The sequence below is a fragment of the Mirounga angustirostris genome, unplaced genomic scaffold (genome assembly GCF_029215605.1).
Source record: "Mirounga angustirostris isolate CCGP_5_RB_7025 unplaced genomic scaffold, mMirAng1.0.hap1 SCAF_2, whole genome shotgun sequence".
Lineage (NCBI taxonomy): Eukaryota > Metazoa > Chordata > Mammalia > Carnivora > Phocidae > Mirounga > Mirounga angustirostris.
This window is the reverse complement of record NW_026991710.1, coordinates 182,474,475-182,498,653: the sequence shown is the minus strand read 5'-3', so window position 1 is coordinate 182,498,653 and position 24,179 is coordinate 182,474,475. Positions and strand designations below refer to the sequence as shown.

At 38.3% G+C, this 24,179-nt stretch overlaps 2 pseudogenes; one reads left to right on the top strand and one right to left on the bottom strand.

The window, feature by feature from the left end:
- The first annotated feature begins 9,774 nt into the window (after window positions 1–9,774).
- LOC123847380 (V-type proton ATPase subunit G 1-like) lies at window positions 9,775–10,630 on the top strand (annotated as a pseudogene).
- A 470-nt stretch (window positions 10,631–11,100) lies between these two features.
- LOC123847750 (ADP-ribosylation factor-like protein 1) lies at window positions 11,101–13,181 on the bottom strand (annotated as a pseudogene).
- Window positions 13,182–24,179: the final 10,998 nt, after the last annotated feature.

Sequence of the window (24,179 nt, the reverse complement as noted above, 5' to 3'; positions counted from 1 at the left end):
CACAAGAGGAAAGTCGGAAAGAACTCAAATACATGGAGGCTAAAGAGCATCCTACTGAAGAATGAATGGGTCAACCAGGAAATTAAAGAAGAATTAAAAAAATACATGGAAACCAATGAAAATGAAAACACAACTGTTCAAAATCTTTGGGATGCAGCAAAGGCAGTCCTAAGAGGAAAGTATATAGCAATACAAGCCTTTCTCAAAACAAGAAAGGTCTCAAGTACACAACCTAACCCTCCACCTAAAGGAGCTGGAGAAAGAACAGCAAATAAAGCCTAAACCCAGCAGGAGAAGAGAAATAATGAAGATCAGAGCAGAAATCAATGAAATAGAAACCAAAAGAACAGTAGAACAGATCAACAAAACTAGGAGCTGGTTCTTTGAAAGAATTAACAAGATTGATAAACCCCTGGCCAGACCTATCAAAAAGAAAAGAGAAATGACCCAAATCAACAAAATCATGAATGAAAGAGGAGAGATCACAACCAACACCAAAGAAATACAAACAATCATAAGAACATATTATGAGCAACTCTATGCCAGCAAATTAGATAACCTGGAAGAAATGGATGCATTCCTAGAGATGTATCAACTACCAAAACTGAACCAGGAAGAAAGAGAAAACCTGAACAGACCGGAAATTGAAGCAGTCATCAAAAATCTCCCAACAAACAAAAGCCCAGGGCCAGATGGCTTCCTAGGGGAATTCTACCAAACATTTCAAGAAGAATTAATACCTATTCTTCTGAAACTGTTCCAAAAAATAGAAATGGAAGGAAAACTTCCAAACTCGTTTTATGAGGCCACCATTACCTTGATCCCAAAACCAGACAAAGACCCCATCAAAGGAAAATTACAGACCAATATCCCTGATGAACATGGATGCAAAAATTCTCACCAAAGTACTAGCCAATAGGATCCAACAGTACATTAAAAGGATTATTCACCACGACCAAGTGGCATTTATCCCTGGGCTGCAAGGTTGGTTCAACATCCGCAAATCAATCAACGTGATACAATACATTAACAAAAGAAAGAACAAGAATCATATGATCCTCTCAATAGATGCAGAAAAAGCTTTTGATAAAGTACAGCATCCTTTCTTGACCAAAACTCTTCAGAGTATAGGCATAGAGGGTACATACCTCAATATCATAAAAGCCATCTATGAAAAACCTACAGCGAGTATCATTCTCAATGGGGAAAAACTGAGAGCTTTCCCCCTAAGGTCAGGAACGCGGCAGGGATGTCCACTGCTATCACCACTGCTATTCAACATAGTATTGGAAGTCCTAGCCACAGCAATCAGACAACAAAAAGAAATAAAAGGCACCCAAATCAGCAAAGAAGAAGTCAAACTCTCACTCTTTGCAGATGATATGATACTTTATGTGGAAAACCCCAAAGACTCCACCCCAAAACTGCTAGAACTCATACAGGAATTCAGTCAAGTGGCAGGATATAAAATCAGTGCACAGAAGTCAGTGGCATTCCTATACACCAACAACAAGACATAGAAAGAGAAATTAAGGAGTCGATCCCATTTACAATTGCACCCAAAACCATAAGATACCTAGGAATAAATCTAACCAAAGAGGAAAAGGATCTGTACTCAGAAAACTATAGAATACTCATGAAAGAAATTGAGGAAGACACAAAGAAATGGAAAAACGTTCCATGCTCATGGATTGGAAGAACAAATATTCTGAAGATGTCAATGCTACCTAGAGCAATCTGCACATTCAATGCAATCCCTATCAAAATACCATCCACTTTTTTCAAAGAAATGGAACAAATAATCCTAAAATTTGTATGGAACCAGAAAAGACCCCGCATAGACAGAGGAATGTTGAAAAAGAAAAGCAAAGCCGGCGGCATCACAATTCCGGACTTCAAGCTCTATTACAAAGCTGTCATCATCAAGACAGTATGGCACTGGCACAAAAACAGACACATAGATCAATGGAACAGAATAGAGAGCCCAGAAATGGACCCTCAACTCTATGGTCAACTCATCTTCGACAAAGCAGGAAAGAATGTCCATTGGAAAAAAGACAATGTCTTCGACAAATGGTGTCGGGAAAATTGGACAGCCACATGCAGAAGAATGAAACTGGACCATTTCCTTACACCACACACAAAAATAGACTCAAAATGGTTGAAAGACCTCAATGTGAGACAGGAGTCCATCAAAATCCTAAAGGAGAACACAGGCAGCAACCTCTTCGACCTCAGCCACAGCAACTTCTTCCTAGAAACATCGCCAAAGGCAAGGGAAGCAAGGGCAAAAATGAACTATTGGGACTTCATCAAGATAAAAAGCTTTTGCACAGCAAAAGAAACAGTCAACAAAACCAAAAGACAACTGACAGAATGGGAGAAGATATTTGCAAATGACATATCAGATAAAGGGCTAGTATCCAAAATCTATAAAGAACTTATCAAACTCCGCACCCAAAGAACCAATAATCCAATCAAGAAATGGGCAGAAGACATGAACAGACATTTTTCCAAAGAAGACATCCAAATGGCCAACAGACACATGAAAAAGTGCTCAATATCACTCAGCATCAGGGAAATTCAAATCAAAACCTCAATGAGATACCACCTCACACCAGTCAGAATGGCTAAAATTAACAAGTCAGGAAATGACAGATGTTGGCGAGGATGTGGAGAAAGGGGAACCCTCCTACACTGTTGGTGGGAATGCAAGCTGGTGCAGCCACTCTGGAAAACAGTATGGAGGTTCCTCAAAAAGTTGAAAATAGAGCTACCCTATGATCCAGCAATTGCACTACTGGGTATTTACCCCAAAGATACAAAAGTAGGGATCCAAAGGGGTACGTCCACCCCAATGTTTATAGCAGCAATGTCTACAATAGCCAAACTGTGGAAAGAGCCAAGATGTCCATCAACAGATGAATGGATAAAGAAGATGTGGTATATATATATACAATGGAATATTATGCAGCCATCAAAAGGAATGAGATCTTGCCATTTGCAACAACGTGGATGGAACTGGAGGGTATTATGTTGAGCAAAATAAGTCAAACAGAGAAAGACATGTATCATATGATCTCACTGATATGAGGAATTCTTTCTTTTTTTTTTAAGATTTTATTTATTTATTTGAGAGAGAGAGAAAGCATGAGGTGGGGAGGGTCAGAGGGAGAAGCAGACTCCTCGTTGAGCAAGGAGCCCAATGCGGGACTCGATCCCGGGACTCCAGGATCATGACCTGAGCCGAAGGCAGTCGCTTAACCAACTGAGCCACCCAGGCGCCCACTGATATGAGGAATTCTTAATCGCAGGAAACAAACTGAGGGTTGCTGGAGTGGGGGGTGGGGTGGAAGGGATGGGGTGACTGGGTGATAGACACTGGGGAGGGTATGTGCTCTGGTAAGCGCTGTGAATTGTGCAAGACTGTTGAATCACAGATCTTTACCTCTGAAACAAATAATGCAATATATGTTAAGAAAAAAAAAAGAAGAAGAAGAAGAAGAAGAAGGTAGCAGGAGGGGAAGAATGGAGTGGGGGAAATTGGAGGAGTAGACGAACCATGAGGGACGATGGACTCTGAAAAACAAACTGAGGGTTCTAGAGGGGAGGGGGGTGGGAGGATGGGTTAGCCTGGTGGTGGGTATTGAGGAGGGCACATTCTGCATGGAGCACTGGGTGTTATGCACAAACAATGAATCATGGAACACTACATCTAAAACTAATGATGTAATGTATGGGGATTAACACAAGAATAAAGAAAAAAAGAAAGTACAAGAATGTGAACATTCAAGAACATGAAGTGTGGGTGAAAATCTTGCAGACAAAACAAGGATGGGCCAGGCCTCTTTCTAATCACCATTAAGGCTTTAAGTGGAGCTCAGAGATATCCTGGCTTCATTCCTAAATCTCTTAGCACTGTTCCCAGGTTTCTAGCCATAAAGCTATGACAGAAGACAGACAATAGAGGATTATGAGTTTAAACAGCTTAAAATAAATTGACAATGGTCATTAAAGACCTAAATTCCTCTACCATGTTTGCAGTATCTCAAGTTGAGTTAAAATGAAATCCAACAACATGACACAGTGAGATATATCCTACTAAAAACACAAAGAAAGCTGAAAGAGAAAGCAACCAATGGCTGTGTACCTTTTAACTAACCTAACTTACACAAAAGGGAAGACGGTTTGGCAATATTACTTCAGGCAATATAAAATTTAAAGCATTTTAAATTGAATGAGCATGGTATTATGTTAAATCAATAAACTAATCATAAAAATGACATTCATGAATTTTAATATGCCAACTAAAAGAGCCTCAAAGTATATAGAACAAAGACATAGAAATATATGGCAGAAATCGATGTGTTTAAGCCACTGCTATCAACATATAACAGATCCCAAATTCAAAAATAAAACAAAATAAGGACAGCCCCCCCAAAAAAGAATAAGTAATATAACTAATGAGGTAGAACTAATAGAGTATGCCAACTTCTTTATCTTAAAAGTAGAGATCTCATCCTATTTCATACCCTTGGTACATATACAATCACCAACTGTAAAAATAAAATTATCAGTCTATTTCAAGGAATTATTATGGCAAAGAGCTGATAAAAATATTTACCCAAATGAACCGTTAGACTACTAAGTGATGGTGATGTACATGATGGCTTAACGGCTGCTTGCATGCTTCACTAGGCCCCCTAATTCAGATATTTGTGTTTTAACTTTTACAACCTTCTGGGCCACAATAATAATTTTATAGTTTGCTATGGAACTGTACCAAACCTATAAAATCTGCAAAGCCCTCAAAACTCCACATATGTGGGCTGTCACTGGTCCTAATAATTGCTCTCCAAGTTTCGCACCAAATTCTTAACAAATGAAAAACAAATATGCCACGTGCACAGAGAAATGAATGAAAAGGACTTACCAGAAGACTGCTGAGCTGACACTCAGCACCTTCCATAATTTGGCATTTGAGTCCTTTGTAGATAGTTCTGCCTTTCAGTTCCCCAATCAACACGTTAAATAGGCAGCCTTTTCAAAAATTATTGTCTATATACCTTATGAATCTAAATACCAAAACTATCTCACCAGAAGGGTGGGAATCTTTTGCATGTTTGCTGTGAATGAGAGAATCACATAGCTCAATGGAACCATGAACATGCAAATCTAGGTGAACACCGAGAACAGCAGGATCCTGAGTGTGCGGACAGGACCGTAAAACTTACAAAGCCGTTAATTTTTCCTGCAAAGCAAACTGCTCGGGAGATTAGTAGCTTTCTTCTTCTTCTCTCCTCTTGTTGACACCTGAGCCATGATTGCTGCTGCCACCCCTCCCCACTAATGAATCAGTTCATTGCATGAATTGAGGGAGAGACATCCTGTCACCGGCTTCCTCTCCATCCAGAAGTGATTTGCCAGAGCAGCAGAGCTCAGGAAGCTGGCTTTGCTCTAAAGGTTATTTTGTGTACCAGAGCAGAGGGGAGTGGTAGGATGGGTGAAATAGGTGATGGGGATTAAAGAGTATACTTATCACCATGAACACTGAGCAATGTATGGAATTGTTGAATCCCTCTATTGTACACTATGTTAACTCTACTAGAATTAAAATAAACTTAATTAAAAATTTAAAAGATTATATTGTGGACATGTTTCTTTGACATACTGAGGAATAAAGTGTTTCTGTGTTTTAATGAGGCAAATTAAGAAGTCTGTGGGTCACAGACTTCTTTAATAGCAAAGTAAAAGAATTGATTTATGAAGCCCTTCAGAAAACCAGTATTGTTTTTATTTGCTCTATAGACTAAATTTTCAAGGAAATACAAAAATCTGTTTTCCACAAAGATGTACATGTGAATGTCCATGAATACAAACTTGTACGTTATGACACTAGTAATAAAAAGCAAACAAAATAGGATCCAAACTTACCCTCCCCGCCTCTAAGCTGCTCCCCTTGAAAATGATTCAAATGTCCAGATATAATTATCTCCTATAAAATCAATCTCAAAAGATTAGAGACAGACCCTATAACTTCCTAGATTTTTTTAACTCAGTATGAAAGAATTCTCTCAATAAGATATCTATATAAATCATAACATTTGGACTTTCAAATTTATCTAGTTCCTTCGATTACCCTGTGAGAAAAATTCAAAACGGTGGATTTCTTTTGCGGTTCAAGGTATGTGAAAAGACTGTGCAGAGGAATATAAAATAACAACTTACGCTTGTTTTCAATCCACTCTTATAACCCTGCAGATTCTGGTTCCAGATGGCAACAGTAGGAAGATCCAGAACACACCCTCCTAACAGATACACCACATCTACAGCCACGTATCGAAAAACTTCCTTTGAAAAAAACTATGAAGTGTCTGAGCAACTCCTAAGCACCCAGCAAACAACACAAGGTCCACATAGAAGCAGGGAGGAGAGTCTAGGACACAACTTCTTCATAAACCACACCACTGTGGCAACCTACAGTCAGTAGGGGAACTCAAAACCCGGAGCCTCTCCCTGAAAAGCGGAGGATTTAAACTCCGCCTCAGACACCCCAGCTTTTAAAACCTGCACCTGAGAGGTGAGCGCCCAAAACACGTAGCCTTGCAAACCAATAGGGCTCATGTCCACCCTCTGAGAAATCGGCTCTGAAAAAACTGACGCCCTAGGATTCACCTGCCCCAGGACCAGGCGTTGGCGCAGCTGAGAGGCACCCAGAAGACTGAATGTGAATAAGGCTCATTGGCTAATTTTAAAGCATCCACCTGAGGGGCAGGCATCTAACTGAGCACACATCTATAGGCTGCTAGCTGGCAGGCACCATCTTTTTTTCTTCTTTTTCTTTCAGGTGCTCTCTGTACCTCCTCCTTGGCCTGATTTCAGCTGACAGGTGTCATCTACTTCTTTTTTTTTTCTTTTCTCCTTTTTCTTTTTCATGGGTGGCCCCATCTACACGCTGTCCCTTTGCCTTACTGCGTTCAGTGAGAGCCATCCATCTTCGTCTTCTCCTTCTGCCGCACTCTAGAGCAAAAGTTTCTCCCAGAAGGGAACTTTTACCTGCGTTTGGTCCCCTGGTATTTGCTGCCGAGGGACACCCCCTTAATCACTTGGGTTAGGGGGCCAGTGGGGCTTGATTAGCCCTTTTTAATTACCCTAATTAACCTTTCCAGAATACTCTGAGGGTGGGCACTATCTTTGCACTCTCCCCTGGCCAAGCTCCAGAGCACCGGTATCTGCCAGAGGGAAGGTTTTGCACACGTGTGGTGCCCCAGATGTTATGTCTAGTGCCTTGGTTTTTGTGGCTGCTGCCTAGGGGATGCCCCTTGATCATCTGGCTCTCAATGCCAGCAGACAAGGGTAGACGTGTGTTCCTGGGTCCCATGGGACTGTAACAACCAGAGAGAGTTCTGGGCAGGCTCCACCCCCAGGGCACTGCACAGACAGCAGACGAACACACCCCCAGTCTCTCTGTGAAAGAAGCGTATGTGCTTGTCCAAAAGCTTCAGCCTTAGGGGCAGGTTTCAGGTCTGGCACACTTATAGGGGGCTACAGAGATACTCTAGGGAATGGAGGCTAGGGGACACCATCTTTGTGCTCTCTCTCTCTGCTTCCCTATAGCTTGCTCGTATCTCTGAGATAGGAGTTTATACACTCCTCTGGAGCCCCAGTTTTTGCCACTGCTATCCAGGGGACCTCCAGATCATCTGGCCCTGGTGGCCAGCAGGGTTGACACTTGTGTTCCCACAGGACAATATATATTTTCATACTTTAAAAGCTGCTACCTGAGGGTCTGGATTCCAAACATTCTGAATCTAGGTGCTGAAGTCATCCTTCCCTTCGGGACACAGACTGGACTTGGCACACCTTCCACTACAGGGTCACAGGTATATTAAAGATATAATAGGCCGCTTAGACAATCACAAATGTTTGAGAGATAACCTAGAGCTGGGTCGGGGTGAATCAATGAGGTTCATCTCCTATACAAGGCCACTGCTTTAAAACTGAGAGGTGGCTGTTTAATCTAATGCATAGAAACCAACACAGACAGTCAAGAAAAATGAAAAAAACAGAGGGATATATTCCAAATGAAAGAATAATATAAAACCTCAGGGAAAAATCTTAATTAATAGAGATAAATACTTTACCTGATTAGGAAAAAAAGTTCAAAAGTAATGGTCATAAAAATGTTCACTGAACTCAGGAGAAGAATGAACACAGTGAGAACTCCAACAGACAGAAAATATAAGAAAGTGCCAAAAATAAGTCACAGAGCCAAAGACTACAATAACTGAATTGGAAAATAAATCCATTCCTGCTTAAATCCCAGAAAGATGGGACAACATACTGGAACGCCCAGTGGTCTGGAGGTCAGTAGACTCAGTTCTTCAGCCCCATCATCAATTGCTCCTGAGTCAGAACTTGCCTCTTTGTCAGCTGGGTGTTAAACCAGGTATTATCATGCATGCCTCACAGAGTTAATACTCTTTCCTTTGAACTTGCTACCAGATAGTTCCTGGGATTCTGTCTGCAGTTCATCCAGTATATAGAAAAGTAGGCTAAAGACACACAGAGAAGTCAACCAGGACAGAAGACCATGCCCTCCTTTGCTGATTGTCTCTAGCATCCTTCCTTCCTTCTATGTGTCAGAATGATTGGAAGAATTAGAGGCACTTGTAGAGAAAATGTGTTCATGGTCCATTTCTCACCTTCAACAATCAAAAAGTTATAAGTTGTCCTTTATCATGTCCAGTATTCAGAAATTTATGTTCCAATGTTGAGGCACTGTGTACGGAAGCATAACCTATTGAATGCAATGATAGCCCACACCTGTTGCACTGACCTTCCAGTTCATTCTCGGAGCTCAGGTACAAGCCATTAACTTGACACTGTAATTTATTTGCCTCTGAGAGTATCTCAGACATCACAAATTACAGACATGAAGTGTGCTGTGAAGAGCACAGTGGCCCTGAACTCTTAAGACATCCTAGAAACATAATGGATAGGCTGGTCTGTTATGATTATGGTAAATAAAGGGTTTGGTTTGCTCTGGGAAAGCAAGCAGAAGTTATAACTACCAGCTGGCATAATCAACTTCATCACAGACTGCCCCGAAGGAGGAAGTTTGATACCTTCTTGCCTTGTTTGAAATCTTAGTGTTAAGTTCCTCTATAGACTCCCAGAAGAGTTTTAGCCTATGGGAAAAAGACATGAAGTGAATTATTTTTCACAAATCTAACCCTAAGCACAATTATGTTTATATTAAATTTATATTATAAATTATATAATATATATAAATATATTATATTAAAATTATATGTTTGCTCAAGAGAAGAGGTTATTGAGAATTAGTCAAGCACGAGGGCAGGTGTGGCTTTAGATGATAAGTGTGGGTTCACTGCTGTTGCCACTTGGCATCCAATTCTGACATTGCCAACCATTCATGAGAGACACACATCTTATCTTTTATAAGGTCGGGTTATACACAAGGTGGGTTAGACATTCCCCCAAGGCTGGGAGATGGTGCCCCAGGAGCACCTGAACTCCTAGACCCATCTTCAAGCTTCATGTCTTTATTTTATCACAGGGCTGTCAGTCCTCAAAGATCACCAACTCTAGAAGGGCCACCCCAAGCAGGAAACTGCCTGACCAAAAGTAAGACAATCATGATTTTTTTATGCATGATTACAACTCATCTTCACATTATTATTATTTAAACTGTTTGATAATACAGCCTTATGTTTTTCTGAGTTAAGATATTTATTAGTGTTGGCCGCCATGGCCAGCCAGTCGCAGGGTATCTAGCAGCTGCTGCAGGCCGAGAAGCGGGCCACCGAGCAGGTGTCAGAGGCCCACAAGCCAAAGAACTGGAGGCTGAAGCAGGCCAAAGAAGAAGCTCAGGCTGAAATTGAACAATACCACCTGCAAAGAGAGAAGGAGTTCAAGGCCAAGGAAGCTGCGGCTCTGGGATCCCATGGCAGCTGCAGCACCGAAGTGAGAAGGAGACCCAGGAGAAGATGACCATCCTGCAGGCCTACTTCCAGCAGAACAGGGATGAAGTCCTGGATAACCTGCTGGCCTTTGTCTGTGACATCCAGCCAGAAATCCATGAAAACTACCGCATAAATGGATAGGGGAGGAAGGAGCAGCTCTGCGTGCAGACTGGCATGTTAGATGCCTTCATGGAATACGAAGCTTCAGCGAATCTTGAGTAGTTACATCCTTGTGAAAAGGCATTAAGTTATTTCTGTATATTATGTAGTAGGTCCCTTCACTTCTTGGAGAATAGCAAATCTAGCTTCTTTGTACAAACGTAGAGCTTATCCAAAGATTTTCTCCTTTTACCTCATATTTCTTAGAAATTTAATGTGTATACATTGTCTGTTTTCCTAGGCCTTTTAGCTCAAGCAACATATGTATCAGTACTTTTTCTTTCTTAGATGTAGTAAAAAAAAAAAAAATTCTGTTTAAAGAAAGACGGGGATTAAATTTTTTTTTTCCCTAAAGCTTTCTTGAAGGTCAGGGGCTTTCTCTATGAAAAAATAGTAAATAGTTACTGTAACTTGTGTGAAGCCGCAGCCGGCCTTAAGTCGTCCTTTCGGCTAAGGGTGGAACGAATACTAGTATATATTGTTCGGGCTGCTCTTAGTTTCTCTTATTAATCAAAATTATTAGATGATAGAATTCAAGAACTTGTATACATGTTCTTACTTGGTGTACTGATAATCATTTGAAAGTAAAGACTTTGTCGTGCAAAAAAAAAGATATTTATTGGTGTTTATACAAACAAGCAGCAACTACTAATTCAAAAATAGGAGGGTTTTTTTCCCTCAATAAGAGTACATTCTTGAATGGGACTCTATTTGAATAAGAATTCCATACAAATAGAATACATAACACAAGAAAGCAAGGAAGGATTTTACATTACATTGAACAGACATTCAGTTGGTTCACTCATGGTGAGTTACCCTTGCAACCAAATACTGTTTATATTTATTACATATATTGTAGTCAGTTCAGTATATGTCAACAATCACACTCTTTTAACATTTAGTAGCATGAAGCACACTTAACACATTTCCAAAGGGAAATGTGATGTAGTCTTCATTTCAGAAGTGCAGAAGTGATTGAATGATTGCTCTTTAATGTTCCAACTGACGCTTCCATTGCCTCATCACGGCCAACGCCTCTGGTTGCTGAAGTTTTGAATAGTTGTCATTTTCAGTCCTTCCATACAAGTAACCCAAGTAAACTTGCCAAATCTGAGAGAGTCATGGCCTGTTCCGTGTCCTGTTTACTTGCAAACACCACTAAAATGGCTTTTCTCAGCTCTTCTTCCTCCAATATGGCAACTAACTCTCATTTGGAAATGCCAGTCCGGTCTCCATCGCAACTACCTACTCAGAAATGATTGCATCTGTGTTTGAATAATAACATCCCCAGTATGGTCTGATACTTGTCTGTCCTCCTAAATCCCAGACTTGGAATCTAAGGCTCTCGTATGTTACCGTGTCAGCTTTAAATCCAATGGTAGGAATAGTAGCAACGACTTCTCCAACCTGTAATCTATACAAAATTGTAGTTTTTCCTGCTCCATGTACTCCCACTCCGGCGCTGGTTCCACCTCTGTGTCTGACTCCGGCTCCAGCTCTAACGTGGTTTCCTGAGAAGTCACGTATGCCAGCACCTTCCATGTCAGAACGGCCAATACAGCCTTATTTTGACTTACAAGTCTCAGAGGTATTCTTTCAGATTAACCAATTCTACCTTTATTTCAGCTCAAAATATATATATATTTTTTTAATTTAGGATAAAATAAGTAGCATCAAGTACCACATAACTCCATTCTAGGGGCTGACATGAATAACCAAATTTTTATTTTATCCTGTATCTTCAGAAATCACCCAGCCACATGAACACTTTAAAACAACAACCTTCAAAAATTAAATAAATGCATAAATAAACAAATAAAGCGACCTTTTACTGGAGATGAATGCACCAATGTATATAATATGGTGGGGTTACAATGATTTCTATTTTATTCTTAATGCTTTTCTGTATTTTCCAATTTTCTAGAGTATAAAGAAAAGTTGTTATTGAAACTGTAACTATCTTTTGAAAATATACACATTTAATAATACGAAATTACTATTATGTGGAACATTCTAAAAAAAAAAAAAAAAAAAGATAAAGCTCCAGCCAGCCCCATGTTTCCATTCTATATATCAAAACCACTTAGAAGATGCCCCGTACACAAGTGCTCTGAGACCTCCTCAGGCAGTGGTTAAGTAAAAAACTTTAATTCACCAATTACAACAGGAAAAACTGAATTGTAGGATAGTTGATTTGTCCAAGATGCACAGGGACTCTTGGGCACCCCTGGGAAAAAAAACACATGGTTAACTCCTATCATTGTGACCACTCCACATTTTGCTCCAAGCCTCTGCATTACTCAAGAGAGGGTATGGTATGGAACCACACTGAAAAATTCTTGACTTCCCCATCGGTTTTCCTTCCTTTTTCTTCTTAATAAATTGAAGTTTGCCTTTGTCATAATTATGCAACCAACAGAAAGACTTTTAAAAAGCTGTGTTATAAAAAGTACTGCTGCAGGGCACGTGAGTGGCACAGTCGGTTGATCGTGGGACTCGGTTTCAGCTGGGGTCATGATCTCAGTGTCCTGATCTCAGGGTCCTTAGATCGAGCCCTATAGAGGGCTCTGCACTCAGCATGGAGTCTGCTTGGAATTCTCTCTCTCTCTCCCTCTCCCTCTGCCCCTCCTGCTTGTGTTCTCTCTCTCTCTCTCTCAAATAAATAGATAAATCTTTAAGGAAAAAAAAAGTGTTGCTGCTTTTGTTCCTCAGACCATCAAATAATAAGTCTGATATTTTCATTGAATTGGCAATTAGTTTGACTTGTTTCCAAATTGGCTTTTTTTGTCATTCGGTATCACATAGAAACAACTTTAATCTAAAAGTCACTCGCAACTAAATGTAAGATTATTGATGTAGCTGCTCAGGAAACCCAAAAATTGATATCCTGATGAAAAAGATTCATGCATTTTTACAAGAATAGGTAGCACTTAGAGAGCATTTAGTATGTGCCAAGCGATATTAGCACTTTACATGTGTTAAATCATTTAATCCCTGTAACAACCCAAGGAAAACGCATATCATTATCCTCATTTTAAAGAGAAAAAAACTGAGACATAGAGCAATTAAATAATAGCTAATTAGTAAAGCAGCAAAGAACTGATCTGAGGCAGTCTTGGTCTAAGACCTACGCTCTTAAACACTTCCAATGAGCTGGAACTGCACCACCACACTGCAAACAATGCTTTGGTTTATTAATCTTGTCACACTGTCTAATGTAGTGATCAGGACCATGGGCTGTGGTGTTCATGCCCAGTCTGCCACTTACTAGCTGAGTATCCTTAGACAAATTACTCTATTAAATAAATATCTTTGCTTCATTTTCCTTAATTTAATACCAAACTTTTGCATGATTGTCATAAGGGTTAAATTAGATAATGTTTGCAAAGTGTTCAGCCAGTATAACCACACATTAAGGCTCCTGTACATGGTTCTTATTAGAATTATATCTGCTTTCTACATAAATTTTGTCCTCAAAGATAGTAGAATGCATTTAGAATGTTTACAGTCAAATGAGAAATTTTCAAGGAAGAAGGCAGATTCCCTTGTTTCAGAACTGAAGAAGAGTCAAAAGCCAAGATTTAGCTGTAGTTGGAAAGTTTTGCAGATCTCAAGTGAGTAGCACTTTCATCTAGTTCTTTTATTTCAGGGCACGGGAAATACCCTTACTGGAGTGTTTTTAAACTCTTTTTTGCTGCCAAAAGGCAGAAATACAAACAATGCACTGCTTGTAATTCTTGCCTCAAGAGATCTGTGAACAAAATGAAGAAACAAAGAACTGGCAAGAAGCACTATGCTGGACCAGTTCAATACTACACTGTTTTTGGAGTGAGGGGAAAAAAGAGCAATTTCTTCCATGAGAACAGCCAATGCATATTATTCTAGTGAAAGTACTTAAACACACAGAATAGAGACAGAACATAAAAAACAGCAAATTGTTTTAAGAAAAGAATGAACTCCTATGGGAACAAGATGCTCTGGTTTACTTCTGTACCAGGAGAGCAGAGATTAATGCTGAAAGGGAATGTCTAGCACAAGGTCTGGCATGGAATAGGTAAGGAGGTTAATTAACATTTATTAGATAAGGAATAAAAGAATTTTCTACACAAAAACCAAAACCTTCTTTCAGGAAAGACAATTACATATTTTTTTTTAAGATTTTATTTATTTATTTGAGAGAGAGAATGAGAGACAGAGAGCATGAGAGGGAGGAGGGTCAGAGGGAGAAGCAGACTCCCTGCCGAGCAGGGAGCCCGATGCGGGACTCGATCCTGCGACTCCAGGATCATGACCTGAGCCGAAGGCAGTTGCCCAACCAACTGAGCCACCCAGGCGCCCCGACAATTACATATTTGCTTTGATTTGTTCTTGGACGTATGTCTTATTCAACTACAGTCCTAAAGAGAGGAAGTTTGTTTATAGAAAACTATTGCCAACATTTATAACTATTTGCTCTATTAATATATATTTCAAAGTTTAAAATTTCATGAAGAATAAAATTATTTTCTCTTTTGAAATTAGTAAACTTTGCAACTCTTTGCTGAATAATTCTGAAGACTGCTGAGTGTGCAGAGTTCAGAGATCAGCAGGGATGATGGATACAAAGTAGATCAGATAGTTTTTTTTCTGTAAAAAAAACATTCTAAACCTGGTGATTGTGATGGTCGCTTTTGTGTGCCAACATGGCTAGTCAGTGGACCCAGATATTAGGTCAAACACCAGTCTGTCACTTTGAAGGTACTTTTTAGATGAGATTAACATTAACATGAAAATCTGTAGACACTGAGTAAAGCAGATTACCCTCCATTAAGTTGGTGGGCATCATCCAATCAACCAAAGGCTAAAAAAAGACTGAGGTCTAAAGAAAAGGGAATTCTGCCTCTAGACTACCTTTGGACTCAAGCTGAAACATCAGCTCTTTCCTGGGTCTCTAGCCTGCCAGCCTATTCTGCAGATTTCAAACTTGCCAGCTCCATAGTCACATGAGCCAATTCCTTAAAATAAATCCCCCCTATTTATATATACATATATTACATATACATACACACATATATACATACATATATACACATATACATATACAAATACACACACACACACACACACATATATATATATAAATATACACATCCTATTGGTTCTATTTCTCTGAAGAACCCAGACTTACACGAAAACCTTTATTTAGCTTATAGTTTGTGAGTTGGTAATTTGAGCTACCTTCATCAGGGTAGCTCTGACAATCCTGGCCAGACATAGCTGACCTTGGCTGATCACTCATACAACTGCAGTCAGATGCATGGATAACCAGGGGCTGACTGGTTTAGGATGGCTTAACTGGGATGACTCATCTCTGTTCCACAGGGCCTCTCATCCACCAGCAGGCTAGATAGGGTTCATTCACATGGGGGCTAGTCAGGTTTCCTAGAGAAAACAGAAGCATGCAAAGCCTCTGGAGGCCCAGGCCTGGAATTTGCACAAATCACTCCTGTTGCATTCTGTTGTCCAAAGCAAATACAAGGTCAGACCAGATCCAGGAGGGAGCCAAATATGCTCTACTTTCTGATGACAGGAAGTGCAAAGGGATTGTGGCAATTTGCAATCTACCATGCAGCTGAGTTGAAGCTCACAGAGTGTTAGTGGATAGGAGACTACTGCTGCAGCGGTTAATTTCCATATACACTCTAAAAGATGAATGAGATGTTACACTTGATCTAAAGGAGCTTATAATAGGTGAGACTATGGCAGGGCTAAGAATAACAGTAATAATGGGAAACAGTGATACATGCAATAAATGAAACTATGAAAACCCTAGAATGGGAAATTTAAATTAGGTCAAGTAGACAATAAGACTTCCTGGAAGACATAACACTTGAATGATTATAGTTAGAGAAGTCCATGATAAACTAATATGTATACCTGGAAGAATACCAAATTTTCATTTAGGTAATCAGGTTAGAAAATATTTCATTAGTATCTTTAGACAGTGATGAATAGAGCTGGTGTTTGAGTTAAAAGGAACTGAGTTGGATGCTTGGTTTTGTCACTTACTAGCTAAGAGAAACTTGAGTAAATTATTTAACCCCATTACTACCTAAATTCCTTATTGTTAAGATGGAAGCAAAAATAGTACTTACCTATTATAAAGGTTGTCTTGTGTGCTAAAAAAAAATGTATGTAGAGTTTGACAACAGTCTCTGGAGCATAGTAAGCATTCAATAAATTATGTTTATTGCTACACTTATTCTTTTAAATATTCATTATTGCATATTTTGTTTTTTAAACGCCAACAGAGGATAATTATCAAAAATTCTTTTTAGTGTTAGAGTTACAAAAGTTAAATCAAATTCTTGAATAACTGCTTCTCTTGATCTTAAAAAAACAAAAAGCATAAAACCACCTTTCTTGGAGGGAAGAGGTACCCTATGGCTGCTCTCCAAGACTGTAGCGTTCAATGTGGGGTCCACCAACCCATGGATGTCCCCAAGACCCTTTCAGGGTTAAGCAAGTATTATTTCATAATAGTACTAAGACATACTTGCTTTTTCCAGTGTTGACATTTACAGTGATTTTACAATAGCAATGGCAGGTAAACTGCTGGGTAACTTAGCACAGATCAAGGCAGAGGCAACAAACTCTGCTAATACTCACTGTATTTTTCACCTCCAAGCACTGATAATAGGAAAACATGTTCAGTAGACTTAGGAATTACCTTAAAGATGCAACATACATTATCAATTTTATCAAATTCAATCCTTAGGTACAGGCTATTTTAATATCCTATGTGATGAACTGAGAAACATACATAAAGCACTTCTGTTGCACATTTAATTAAGATAGTCACCTCAAAGAAAATCACTTGTGTGATTGAGTTGTGAGCTTAGCTAGCCAGGGTTTTCTAAGGAAACATTTTTAGTTGAAAGAATGGCAGGTAAACTATGGTTGTTCAGACTTGGGCATTTCACACACATATTCACAAAAATTAAATAAAGTGGGTCTGTCACTTCAAGGAGAGTGTTTATTGCCAACAATACACTTCCAGCATGAAAGTTTCCCAATACCTCAAGACTTTTCTAATGAGATTGGTGATAATAGGAATGAACATGACTTTGGAGTATTATATTTTAAAGTGGGACAATATTTGGAAGATCTGCATAAGTCATAAACCAATATTTTCAAAATTACCAATGTATAACATTATAAAATCATGCATGTATAACAAATCCATTCAAAGTTCAAGATATAACAGTGGGTTTTAATATAACAGTATAAAAGTTTATCAATATAGCTTCAGATTCCACACTGCAAATAACTTTTAAGAGGCTTCCACTAGTCAAGTTTTGGTGAATTATCAAAGAAGAATGCCCATAAATATGTGAAAAGATTATTAAAATACTCCTCCTTTTTCTAATTATATATCTATATGAGGCTGAGTTTTCTCTTATACAACCAAAACCATTTATCACAACAAACTGCATATAGAAAGATATGAGATCCAGCTGCCATCTGTTAATCAGACATTAAAAAATATTACAAAAATGTAAAACAACTTCATTTTTCTCACTATTTTTTTTGGATTTTGGAAAATATAGTTATTTTTATAAAAATTATTGCTTACTTAAAGTGTACTGGGTTTATAATTTTTAAATGAGTTAATATATCTTTTTTAAATTTCTCAGGTTAATTCCTAATATAGTGAGTATAAACAGATATAATGCATAAAAGCAAAAGCTCTTAGGGGTCCTCAATAATTTTAAGGTATGTAAAGGAGTCCTGAGAACAAAAAGTTTGTGAACCACTGCTTCACAAAACATGTCACTATCATCTGAAAGTAGTTACTATGGACTAGAGCTTTAATTGTCAGTCTCTGTCTACTAGAATATAAATTCTATGAGGGCAAGGATTATTCTGTTTTGTATTCCAAACACTTAGAATATTGCCTAACATGTTGTCAGTGCTCCATGAGCTCTTGCTGAATATGTTAGTTGATTAAGATGTCCATTGATATTCATGTACAAAGATATTTACTGCAGCATTGCTTACAATAGCTAAATATTGGGAAAATATAAATGTCTACCAATGGGAGATTGATTAAGAAAATGAAGGTACCACCATACAACCATTAGAATGTAAGTCAATTAAGACAATCAAAGGCTATGAGAAAATGTTCACGATATATTAAAAAGTTAAGAAAGTACTAGAAAAGCATACAGACAGTAACATATTAACTTTATTAAGAAATAATGATTATGTCTGCTTAGTGAGGTTCTTTCTAGTCATCTTTATTTTCTTCTCTGCTTTCCATATTTTCTACAAGCATGTAAATAAAAGTTTGAACCATCCACATACTCCACGAACTACTGAGTATATCTCATCACACAGAATGGTGTAATAATAGTGTTTATGCTAATATGAAGGCATTTTATAAATACTAAATTGTACTCAATATCCTCTATTTATAAAGAAGGAAAATCTGTGTGATGGAAATGTTAATTCGATTAATCTTTACACTTTTCGGTGCTTTTATCTCTAAGTTCAAAGGGTGGGCAATGCAATTCTTAATGTTTTCCATTCAAATAAGTTAAAGTTTTAAAAAGTTAAAGTTCTTTAAGGGGTAACTCTCAATTACCTGAAAAAGTCATTTATATGTTCCCATATTGCTGGTTAAATGAAACACGATTGCACATATTACAGGGGGAAAGGTATTTATTTGACCTTTGGCAGTTTCAACAGTGCAATTTTTACTATATGTTGCATACTGCTTAAGTTGATCATATAATTTAAGTGGCAGAACTATGAAAAATCAATCCTACATTAGAATCAATGTATTCTATCAACTAGCATCAATTATTGTATCAATTATCATCAATTAGGTATTATACATAAAAGTTTTATGAATATTTTGAGTCTCACAACAAGTTTACAAAATACAGTATATGGGAAACAGAGGCATGGGGAGTTTGTGTGGCAGTTCAGGCTTACACAAGAGAGCATGCCTACACTGACATATCCAACAGAATTATAGAGATGGGAGTTTAGTCAAGGGTTCCTCTGACGCCATTATGGCAGATTCAGAACAATTTGACAACATGCTCAATTATGTTTTTCTTCATTAATACACTCCATTAACTAGACTTTTTTTTTTTTTAACTTAAGGAGAAGTGACCATATTTAATCCTACCACTTACAAGAATAGAAACAATTTCTTACCATTGATCTTCTGGTTGTCTTAAAAAAAGTTAACTTCAGGACTCCCATTTTGACTTCAACATGGCTCTCAACATGAACTCCTGTGGGAGTTCTCTTGGGCTGCAGAGCCCAAATAGATATGCTGAGAATTCAGACAGATGCTGATCCCATAAATGGCACCAAAGTCTAATGCATACTATTGGTTTGATATGGTTATTATATTTTGGCCCTCTGGCTCTTTCATCTCACCAGTCTGTGTGTGGTTGGGATATTATTCTATAAGGAAGTGCTTAAATTGAAGAAATACCAGACTCACAATAAATAATCCAAATAAAGTATGTCATGATGTTTATATTTGGCTCTGTCTACTGAGAATTGATTAATAGCACTTTGGCCCTGTTGATTCATCACCTGAGCATGTTTATTTAAATATATTCCCTCCTCCTTCTTTCACCTCCAGGAATCATTTTTTTCACTATCTCCCATATGCATACTTTTATTCTTTTTAACACAGCAATTACAAAGAACTAGTCATAACTCCTATTTCCCCCATGTATGCTTATAGAAATACTAGATATGCACACTGGTAAAATAGTAGATACAATATCTTTAAATCTTTTTGAAGTACACTGATGAGCTGGCAAGAAAGTAAGAAATATTAAGAATTATAAACCTAAGTCAAACCAGAGACCTGGAACGTAAGCAGAGCACTAAAACCAAAACCGAGTTGTGACTATTGGACTTTTGCCAAACTCAATGAACCTTAGCTACAACTTTAATAACCTGGTAGGTAGTTGGAAAAAAAATAGAAAGACAAAGGCCAAGGCTGATTCAAGAGCCCACCCAGGTCTTCAAAGAGTGGGAATCTTGAAGTTCAGAGACAAGATTAATCATAATACATAAAATTAAAAAAAAAAAAAACAGTGCCCACATTTTCTATATGGAACATTCCCCATTACAGAAGTCAAAGAGAGAGCAGACATCTGATCTCTTTGCACCTGGGAAGGTAGAGCAGAGGCACATAACCAAGGCTTGACCAATCAGAGCTCCTGCCCAGGTCTGGGATCTTGAGAAAGTGACGCAAAGCTTCGAGGATGGTAGAGTCTGTAAAGCCATTGTAACAGTACTCTTAATAGCACAGCAGCCTCAAGGAAGCAGCTCTTCAAGCTGCCTAGTTTCACTGGGTTCCTACATATTTTGAATATGGTTCTCAAGACTTGTAATTGATTCTTTTATTATTACTTCTAGTGAATTTATACTTAAATTAGCCAGAGTTGATTTCTGATATTTGCAAATGTACCTCATTGATACGCTCTTCTCCAAACTCAGAAATTAATACCAAAGCCAGAGAATTCTAACTGCATGATAGGGCACCCAGGAAAGCCTAAATGTAAATAAAAAATGGTAATCTGACCTAGGAATAAATCTAACCAAAGAGACAAAGGATCTGTACTCAGAAAACTATAGAATACTCATGAAAGAAATTGAGGAAGACACAAAGAAATGGAAAAACGTTCCATGCTCATGGACTGGAAGAACAAATATTGTGAAGATATCAATGCTACCTAGAGCAGTCTACACATTTAATGCAATCCCTATCAAAATACCATCCACTTTTTTCATAGAAATGGAACAAATAATCCTAAAATTTGTATGGAACCAGAAAAAATCCTGAATAGCCAGGGGAATGTTGAAAAAGAAAAGCAAAGCCGGCGGCATCACAATTCCGGACTTCCAGCTCTATTACAAAGCTGTCATCATCAAGACAGTATGGTACTGGCACAAAAACAGACACATAGGTCAATGGAACAGAATAGAGAGCTCAGAAATGGACCCTCAACTCTATGGTCAACTAATCTTCGACAAAGCAGGAAAGAATGTCCAATGTTAAAAAGACAGTCTCTTCAACAAATGGTGTTGGGAAAATTAGACAGCCACATGCAGAAGAATGAAACTAGACCATTTCCTTACACCACACACAAAAATAGACTCCAAATGGTTGAAAGACCTCAATGTGAGACAGAAGACCATCAACATCCTCGAGGAGAATACAGGCAGCAACCTCTTCGACCTCAGCCACAGCAACTTCTTCCTAGAAACATCGCCAAAGGCAAGGGAAGCAAGGGCAAAAATGAACTATTGGGACTTCATCAAGATAAAAAGCTTTTGCACAGCAAAGGAAACAGTCAACAAAACCAAAAGACAACTGACAGAATGGGAGAAGATATTTGAAAATGATGTATCAGATAAAGGGCTAGTATCCAAAATCTATAAAGAACTTATCAAAGTCAACACCCAAAGAACAAAGAATCCAATCAAGAAATGGGCAGAAGACATAAACAGACATAAGAAGACATCCAAATGGCAACAGACACATGAAAAAGTGCTCTACATAGCTTGGCATCAGGGAAATCCAAATCAAAACCTCAATGAGATATCACCTCACACCAGTCAGAATGGCTAAAATTAATAAGTCAGGAAACGACAGATGTTGGCGGGGATGTGGAGAAAGGGGAACCCTCCTACACTGTTGGTGGGAATGGCAGCCACTCTGGAAATCAGTATGGAGGTTCCTCAAAAAGTTGAAAATAGAGCTAACCTATGACTCAGCAATTGCGCTACTGGGTATTTACCCCAAAGATACAAATGTAGTGATCCAAGGGGGTATGTGCACCCCAATGTTTACAACAGCAATGTCCACAATAGCCAAACTATAGAAAGAGCCGAGATGTCCATCGACAGATGAATGGATAAAGAAGATGTGGTATATATATACAATGGAATATTATGCAGCCATCAAAAAAAAACCCGAAATCTTGCCATTTGCAACAACATGGATGGAACTAGTGGGTATTATGCTAAGCGAAATAAGTCAATCAGAGAAAGACATGTATCATATGATCTCACTGATATGAGGAATTCTTAATCTCAGGAAACAAACTGAGGGTTGATGGAGTGGTGGGGTGTGGGAGGGATGAGGTGGCTAGGTGATGGACACTGGGGAGGGTGTGGGCTATGATGAGCACTGTGAATTGTGCAAGACTGTTGAATTACAGACCTGTACCTCTGAAACAAATAATACATTATATGTTAAAAAAAAAAGAAGAAGAAGAAGTTAGAGGAAGAGAAAAATGAAGGGGGTGGGGAATCGGAGGAGGAGACGAACCATGAGAGACTATGGACTCTGAGAAACAAACTGAGGGTTCTAGAGGGGAGGGGGGTGGGGGATGGGTTAGCCTGGTGATGGGTATTAAGGAGGGCACATTTTGAATGGAGCACTGGGTGTTATATGCAAACAATGAATCATGGAACACTATATCAAAAACTAATGATGCAATGTATGGTGATTAACATAACATAATAAAATAATTTTTTTTAAAAAAAATGGTAATCTGGAAGAAGGTTTTCTCACAATTACAGTTGTAGGTCAAGGATCTGTCCAAGGTTCTCAACTCCATTATAACTCTGTGACCTTGAAAGACTTGCTGTGATCCTAAACTTCCTGCTTTTTATTTTCCTAAACTCTCATCCTTCTGACTATGACTCATGACCATTCCAATAAACTCTCTTGAATCTTCATGGTCCAGTCACATCCTGACTAATTCATATTAAGAAGAATTATGATGCTCATTTTCCAAATCATAAAACTGAAATTAGTTTAGTAGCTTGACAGAGTTATCAGCGAGGAACAAAAAGCCTGTATCCTAGTCTTTCACAGTGAATGTTGCCTTGTGGTACTAATAATTTGTTTCACTTTGTTTTCATAGAGGGATTTTCATTCATTTTTAAATAAATACACATTCAGCACCTGTAATGAACCCAGCACTTTGCTGTATGTTCTAGTTGATATAAAGAAATGGCCTTCCTACTGTATGGTGATTAACATAACATAATAAAAGAAAAAAGAAAAGAAAAGAAAAGAAAAGAAAAGAAAAGAAAAGAAAAGAAAAGAAAAAGAAATGGCCTTCCAACAGGCAAGTCTGTATTAAGAATATCTTAATTTGAATGCTCGTTTATCTGATCACTCTGCATGAATTTGGACAAATTTTCTAATGTGTTAACCCTCAATTTCACTATCTGTTAGAGATGATTCATTTGCCCTGTCTGCCTAACAGGATTCTTAGGAAGACTAAATAGTAATCATTGCCAGGAAAATAATAAAATGTTCTTCTAACAACTTGGAAACAAGAAAATTAAGATCACACTCCAAAAATATTGTAATGCTTATGTGTGGAGTCTAACAAAGCTGAACTCTTAAAAACAGAGAATAGAATGGTGGTGAATGGAGGTGAGGGAACTGGGGAGACATTGTTGAAGGGTACAAACTGGCAACCAGTAGATAGATAAATCCTGGAGATCTAATGTACAGCACATAAACTTCAAAGTTGTTATGATTTAATGGGTTTAGGGGATTATTGATCTGACAATGATGGAAATAACTAAAGGAGAAAGACTAGTGAAGAAGTTATTGTAAGAATCCAACTGCAAAGTTATTTAGGACTTGAGTAAGGTTGTTTGTTTGTTTTCTACCCTGTTCTTCTCCTTTCTTCTGGGAATAAGGCATCACTTCATGTGGAGAACTGTTTCTCCTGCCTCTCAATCCTGTGTGTCCAGTAGAAGTTGATGTAGTGATACTCCATCTCTGCTTTCTGCTCACTGGTCAAGGATTGGGCATATGATCCCAACCAAGGCAATCAGAGTCCTTCAGTGGGATTTTCCAGTTGATTCCTACCTGAAAGTAAAGCCAATCATCTTCTAGTCAGAGTTGAACTGGGCAGCTTAATCATATGGCAAAATTTTCTCAATAGTACTGCTGAATTCTAATCATCCATTGTATGAACCGGT